Source organism: Pezoporus occidentalis, unplaced genomic scaffold (genome assembly GCF_034315485.1).
Source record: "Pezoporus occidentalis ecotype Australia unplaced genomic scaffold, CSIRO_AGI_Poc_V1 ctg46, whole genome shotgun sequence".
In the NCBI taxonomy this organism is placed as follows: domain Eukaryota; kingdom Metazoa; phylum Chordata; class Aves; order Psittaciformes; family Psittacidae; genus Pezoporus; species Pezoporus occidentalis.
Genome location: NW_026915791.1, coordinates 6,409,443 through 6,417,158, shown reverse-complemented (window position 1 = coordinate 6,417,158; position 7,716 = coordinate 6,409,443). Strand labels below are relative to the sequence as shown.

Below are 7,716 nucleotides of genomic sequence, written 5' to 3'. Positions count from 1 at the left end.
AAACACCAGTGGTCTTCTTACTATGCCATTCTATAGGAGAAGATGCTGTTCAGCTGGGAGTCCCAAAATGGCAGCTCAAACATATACATAGTCAAATACTTAAAGAGAAATTAACTGATTTTTAGGTGCTCCATTCACTCAGATCCCAGGCTCTTTATGTATCATAGAATCATGGAATGGTTTGGGTTGAAAAGGACCTTAAAGCTCATCCAGTTCCAAACCTACTGCCACGGGCAGGGACACCTTCCACTAGACCAGGTTGCTCAAAGCCCTATCCAACCTGGCATCGAACACTTCCAGGGATGGGACATCCACTGTATCTAGTGATATGGAAGGATTTAGGGGTCAAATTTATGTAAGTATTTTTGAAATCCATAATTATTATTTGTCATTGAAGTCCTTAACATCTTGAAATTATCATCAGCACATAACTTTCCTAGGGCACCTTGCTTTTCTGCCTCTCCCCTGTAGTGCCTTTCTACATTGCATGTTCTTTGGGGTAGGCTCTGCTTTATCATGTCTCACCTGCAAGGTGCCAAAATGACCACTAACACCTAAAAGAACTAAAAAAGAAATTATATCCTGTCTACTGGTGGTGTTGTTGGTGGTATAATTTCCTTTGGTGGGTCCTTAAAAACTTACTCAGCAGCTTCATTTCCATCCACAGCTTTCCAGTTCTACTCAACTTTATCCCCTCCAAGCTCCCTAAAAACAGAAGTGAGAGAATTCTGATGAAAGCATCTGGAGAAGGGTAGTCTGATGGAGACTAGATATTCCTAATCACAGTGGTGCAACAATCTCCAGGTGAAACATTAAGTGGGGTGACCGACGTGACAACAAATCAGCCTGAATTAGGGGTATCATGTGGTTTAACAAAAAGGGTGATGAGCCAAAAAGAGCTTCTTTTACCCGATGAGCTGCATTTGCTCCTAGGATACTTCATAGTGCTGGCTTAAAAATGAGAAACTGTTCCCTGGACCGTTTGCATCTTGGCACACAATTTCCAGCTCATTGTGATTCTAAACAGTGTACGGGATCTGTAAGCGTGCTTAGTCAGCCCGGGCAGCCACCTGAGAGCCATGAGCAATGTCCCCTTTATGACTGCTCACATCTACTTAAAGAGAAAAGATAAAAAAAGGGTGAGGAAACCCATTCCTCTTGATTCCCAGAGCCAGTATCGCTGCTCACATATGCCTCCAATCTGGAAGCAGGCAGACCACCAGGCTCTCTGCAAGCAGATGCACCTCCACAAGTGGAGAGCAGTGGCCTGTGAAAGGTAAGAGACAAGGGGCACTCTGGCCTCCCCAAACTGCAGGTCTGATATGGAATTACTGGTTGAAATAGCCAGCATTTTGCTGGAGGTCAGCAGATAAGGAGCTGCCAACCTCCCTAACTTCACATACCGTAACCTTACTGTGACTGGAACCCTAAGAGGGGAGCAAAGGGAGAGCTCGGGGGGCTGGTGGCAGGTACGAGATGATAGTGGCTCTTCACAGGTTAGCCCCTGCTCTCTGGTGCAACAGGCCAGGCTACCCTCTGAGCTGCACTCCTCTGCTTTGTATGAAGTAACCGGTATCTCTGGTAAGCAAAACAGTAAGTGATAAGGGGAAGAGAAAGCGAGACAGTCATCCTCTCAAGGCTAACCTTGGGAGAGCTCGCATGCCCAGTGAAATCCCGCTGCAGGCACGATGCTGTGCTGTGCTGACAGGCCTTCCCTGGCAAAACATGAATTTTGCAAAAGGCACAGGGCGGCACAAAGGCTGAATTACCTTCCCTGGAATACAGATCCCAGGCAAGGCACTCCTATGGCTGTTTTAGCTCTACCTCCCAGGCACAGCATCTGAGGAACGAGATTTGCAGCTACATCGCTCCCAGCTGGACGAATGGACCACTGCTGAGTGAACAAGTCCTTTTGGATGGGCCAGGGTAAGCAGAGGTCTGCTTCATTAGCTCCTGTGCAAGGCAATAATCCACGGTCGGAGTCAGAGGTTGCTGTGTTAAGCCACACAGTTTTACTTAGGCTGATGTCCTTACTGGTGTCATGTTTTCAGGCTGTGGCCCCAACTGGTAGTCTAAACCGTCTGCTTAATTTTCCTTATCATCTGGAAGTGAGTGATGCCCTGTCCTTCCCAGACCCTGGGAAGAGGAAGGTATCTGCTTGCAGAAGGATTTCTTTGCCTGGATCCCGCTGGAGAGATAACCCCATGTTCAAACACGGATGAGAAAACCAGGCAGGTTCCCGACTGTTTTCATAGGCTGGGGTATGTCTTGCCTGAAACGGTCTTACAGCTTTCTTTTTAAAGCATGGCTGCAGAGGTTATCTCCCCTCTTACTTGCAGCCATTCAGCATCCCTGCCAAAAGCACAGTGAAAACCAGCAATAGGCAAGTAACTAACTCCTGGTTTATCTTCTAAGGTAGTTTTGGTTCAGAAAACCAGAGGAAGAGAAGGTGCTGTGTGGCTGCTCCACTGCCAACTTGACCTCTGTAACCTGTAGCTCAGGAGCCTTTGCACTTGCTAATTCCTTTTAACATGAGTTGCTACAAGACTGTTCCTGCATGTGACTAATGTCTTCTCGGATGTTGCTCTAAGTGTTCTCAGAAAAGAGCACTGTAAGATGGGCTGGCTGTAGCAAAGCTAGCATGCTATGATGCAACTTGTTGTTTTGAACATACAGTACAGTAACCATCAGTAATGACAGTCGATTACTCTCAAGATGCCCCTCCAAGCATACTTTACACAGACGGTGCTTCCCTCTCTGAAATTCACCCAGACTGGTGAAAGAGCATTCAATGAGCAGCAGCATCGAGCAGCTGCCTGCAAGTTCTCATCAAAAGCCTCTTGATTTTTGTGACTTCTCCACTAGCTTTGGAAAGAGTTGACCTGTACTTGTAAGAGCTCCTAGGAAACAAACTGGGCAAAGCGAGCATTCAGGGTGATGTGATCAAGGAGACAGCAGAAAAGCCAAACCAAGGTACGACTTTTGATGAGCACCATGAAGACCGCATTTGGAGGCAGAAGTACGGAGGGCAACTTGTGCAGTAAGACTCAGAAAGCTAAGGAGAGAATTCTTCTCTTAGGCTTCTAGCAAGATTTCCTTTCACTGCCAAGGAAAGGGCACTCCAGATCTCTGTACAAAGCCAACAACCAACAGGTTTACTCAAGCGTGTGTAGCGGTGCATCGGATGCTACCATTGCTTCTACATGACGCCATACATGACACCACTTCTAATGCTGCTAGAAACTGGATATCATACATACAGCTATGGAGGTCCTTTTTGCTGGTCTCATACATGACACCACTTCTAATGCTACTAGAAGGTGGGCACCATACATACGGCTATGGACGCCCTTTCTGCTGATGTGGAAATGAAGCTGGGAACCATGGAGGCTGGGACCACTCCATCATCACAAGTCTGAACAAAGGAGTAGTGTTCATAGAATAGCTAGGGTTGGAAAGGACCTTAAGATCATCAAGTTCCAACCCCCCTGTCATGGGCAGGGACACTTCACACTAAATCACATCACCCAAAGCTGTCCAGCCTGGCCTTGAACACTGCCAGGGATGGAGCATTCACAACTTCCCTGGGCAACCCATTCCAGTGCCTCACCACCCTTACAGTAAAGAACTTCTTCTTTATATCCAATCTAAATTTCCCCTGTTTAAGTTTTAACCCATTACTCCTTGTACATGTACCGTTATTAAAGGAAAAACTCCCAGCATACTTATAATGCTCAGGATCTATGGCTTAAACTGCCAAGTTTGGGGTATAAAAGGGGCTGAGCACACCACCTGCGAGCCAAAGGTCAGTGTGGGTAGCATGCAGTGAGTGTACCAGGTATCGCGAGATGCCTGTCACAGCCTCAGTTCTAAGACAAACCATGCACAATTTCTTTGCACATCTACAGCAGCAGCTAACGGTTATTTTTTTGGCTCTGAACTTTGTCCAAAGTTCATCTCCAAAACAAACTTCAGTCAAAGTGCCCGTATCGACTCCTCAGCAGAATAAACATGCTGAATCTCTAATAACGTTTCAGCACTCGTGCTCACTTCTTTCAACCTGCTTCTTAACCAGAAAGATAAAACCCAGTGAAATAAACAGCCTTTACTTGGGATTTGTTTTTCTGGTGCCTCTATCAAAGGCTCTGAAGGACAAAAGCAACTCCTGTCTGGTTGTTTTCAGAGTAAGCTGACTCCTTGTTTTACTTCAAACCTTAACTGAAGGTAACGCGAAAATCCAGGCTGTTGTTGGGTTCTAACACTTGGGCTCTGCAACTTGAACCACTGGTAGTAAAGTTTACACAGAGGGGGGAAATATGAGTATTTGGAGGGGTTTAAGAATTGGTTATGGAGGTGAGGCTGGAGGGGTGAGAGGAGGGAAGGGGCTGGATGTAACTGCAGTAAACTAATGTATGATTGGACGGCAATCAACCTGACCCTAGTATTGCTTGATCTGAGTGGCTATAAAGTACAAAGAACTATTAAAAGCAAACATAAATTTATTAACAATCCTGTAATATTTTTATTGCACTGACCGTAACACTTCTTGTCACAGTTGGACATGTTAGAAAAACCTATTGTGAAGGCCACTAGTTTTTTTGGTAGTCCAGTGGTATGTGACCTTACCTATTAACCCATGATGTGCACCTTTCAGTAGCTATTTGATGGTGTTTTCTGTGGTTTTATGTTTTTTAGTGCTCCATCAACTCTGCTTTTCAGATTCAGGCTTGTAAAAAAAAGCAAAACAAGTTTATAAAAAACAGGGGATAGGAAGAATTCCCTCAAAAAGCCAAACAAAATGAAAATGGAAAACAAGGGCATTTTTGGAGGACTCCATTTGCTTCGTACGTTTTCCTTTTTGTGCCCTTAAGGTTTGCGTCTTCAGGCTCTTATTTACAAGCCCACAGGCTAGAAGTTTAATGAAACAAAAATAACCTCAAGTTTCTCACACAACTGTATGAGTCCAGGAGCTACAGCTTTAAGAAAGGCACCAAGTTAAGTTCACAATTCAAATCCCACAGAACTTGTTGACCAATTAACAGTAGTTAAATAAGCTACAGCTTGGTAGCCCCATTTTTTGACTGTGGAGGGGGTACCTTGCTGTAACCCCCCCTCACATCGAGCACACCAGAATCCTCCAGATGATAACACTGCGCATTATTGCCCAATTATGACGAGTCCCCGAGTTACTCATCACAACTGCTTTATGGATTTAGTTTCACAACATAATGAGTTCATTGCAGTTTCCTGAAGCATCTGCAGAGATAATGCAAACACTTACTTTTCTTCCCAACTTGTGAAAGCTGTGAAGGAATAAAGTGATGCGAGAGGATATTAAAAAGAAGAAATAAATCATTTTTGCATTGCATCAACCCCCAGCCTTCTGTAAGAGTTCGTGCAAATCCCGCAGCGTCCAGAACATGTCCCACTGCTTCATAGCAATGGTGGCTCCGAGATAAAGGCAAGGTTTGGGGTAATTCTGGGACTCCAAAGAAATTCAGAAGCCGGAGGCATATGCCACGGCTGGAAGTTAAGCTGGTTTATTGCAGGTAAGGACTGATCCTGCTTGGGTTTGGGCAGCCCCCAGCATCTGAATGCCTAGGAACTGGGGGGGCACAGCGGCCCCACGCTGCTCTTTCACGGGAGGACGGACACAGAAACACCCAAGGAGCCCTGTGCACCCCAAATCCTGATCCTGTTGCCAGCAATCCCCAAAGCCGATCTCACGGTTGTTTTCCTTTGGCCTCAACAGGCACCGCAGGGTGAGATGCGTGATGTATAACTTCCCCGCTTGGAACCTGCCTGGGAAACTTTGTGACTCGCCGAGATTTATTTTTGCCTTTTGGGAGGGGGATTTAAAGAGGAAGAAATAAAATAAAAGGAAATAAAAGGTGAACGCAAAAAGGCGATGAAAGCTGTCGAGCAGCCCGAAAGCAAATGGCAGCATCACCCAGCGCCGGAGCAGAAGTTAATCAATAAATAACCGAACCCCGCTGCATGAGGCGGAAAAGCGGCGGCGGAAAGAAGGGAAAGAGAGAAGAGGGAAAACCCTCCCCGGGCCCGCGAGCGGGAGCGCGGCTCCTGCCAGGAACACGGCAGTGCCGGCGGGAGGGAGGGAGCGGCGGGGACGGGATGGGAGCAGGGCTCGGGATGCGAGGAACACCGCTCTTCCCCCCCGCCGCAGCTTCCTGCGCCCCCCCCACCCCCGGCCCTGTTGCATCAACTTCCTGTGCGGAGCCCCTCGCGCGCGGCTCCTCCCGCCCCAGCTTCCTGCGCGCGCTCCCGCGCCCGCGCTCCCGCACGGGCGGGCGGGGGGAGAGAGACGGGAGAGGGAAGGAGGGAGGGAGGGAGGGAGGGGAAGCGGCGGGGGGGTCGGCCCGCTCACTGTTCCCCCCCCCCCAGGCACCCCCTTCCATCCATCCATCAATCCCTCCCTCCCTCGGCCGTGCGCCTCCCGCCCGGTGCCGGTGGTGCGGTGCCGGTGAGGTGCGGTGCGGCCGCCCGGTGCCGTGTCGCACCCCCCCCCCCCCCCATCGCCGCTCCGGCAGAGTTTGGTGCCCTACTTCACTCTACTTTAGTTTCACTCACTTTACATCCGGGCTTTTTCCCTAGGCAATGGGGGCCGCAGCACTACCCGTTCCTTAGGCAAAGGGAAATAAATTCGCCGCACCGACACGTCAAGTAGTCCCCCTCAGGAGGAGACGCTGAGCCCGCCCTCTACTCCGCTACACGCACACACACGCCCCCCCCCCCCCCCTTTCCCTTCTCCTCTTCATCCTCCTCAACCCGGCCCCGCTATGGCGGTGGAGGATGATGAAGGGGAGGGCGTGGACCCGCCGGTCCGGTCTTCCCCTCGTTTCCCCCCGCGGGTCTCCGTCGGCGGGCCGGGGGCGCGCGCGGCGGCGTGTCGGGAGCGCGCCTCAGGCAGGCAGGGAGGGAGGGAGGGAGGGAGGCCGGCGGCGGAGGGATCCGCAAGCAGTGCTGCGGCCGGGCCGGGTGAATGGGATTGAAGAAGAGTTCAGCTTCTCGGCTTGTTTTTGTGTCACAGTTTGTCTCCTCCTGCGCCTCGCCGGCTTCGTGCCTCCCTCCCCGCCCGCACCCTCCTCCCCTCCGCAGGACGAGCCCCCCGCGGACAGGGGGAAGGAAAAGGACCCCACAGAGGAGAGAGCGAGCGAAGAGGAGGAGGAGAAGGGAGCAACCTACCATCTTCCACTCCCCGCTTAGCTTAAAGAAAGTGAGAGGAGGAGAGAGGCGCCCAGAAGAGGGGGACAGGGAGGCCCGGAGGAGCGGCGGCGCCGGCACCCTCCCCCTATGAAGAAGAGTCCTCCCCCTCACACAGAGGTCCTGCCAGGGGGACCCGGGCCGGCCCGCACCAGCACCGCCGCCGCCAGCAGGGTGTAGTATCCCACCTTTCGGATTCTCCTCCTCCTCCTCCTCTTCCTCCTCCTCCCTGTCCTCCCCTTCCCCCCCATCCCTCCCACCGCGGGGCCGCCGCACTCTCCGGGCCAACTTGGCGATGAGGAGCAGCAACTTCTCCGCTGCTCCCCGCCCCCCCCCCCCCTTTCCCCGTCCCCTCCCTCGGGGGGTGGTGGTGGTGGTGGTGGGGAAGAGCGGAGCGTCCCGGGGCACCGCCGCGGTTCCCCCCCTCGGCCTTTCCCCGGCGGGCGCCGGCAGAAGTTTTGCGAGCGGGAGCGGTGGAGGTGGAGGAGGGTGACA

At 51.1% G+C, this 7,716-nt stretch overlaps 1 protein-coding gene across 9 annotated transcripts in view; it reads left to right on the top strand.

The window, feature by feature from the left end:
- Positions 1-6,957: 6,957 nt before the first annotated feature.
- The window catches only part of PHF21A (PHD finger protein 21A), a 131,358-nt gene continuing 130,599 nt past the window's right edge, over positions 6,958-7,716 (top strand). For 6 of the 9 annotated variants that reach the window (XM_062635829.1, XM_062635824.1, XM_062635823.1 and 3 more), the window contains exon 1: positions 6,959-7,395. The gene's annotated coding sequence lies outside the window, so the exon portion shown is untranslated. Of the gene's footprint in view, positions 7,396-7,716 lie in introns of all 9 variants that reach the window. The other 3 variants (XM_062635827.1, XM_062635822.1, XM_062635825.1) reach the window with 1 other exon arrangement.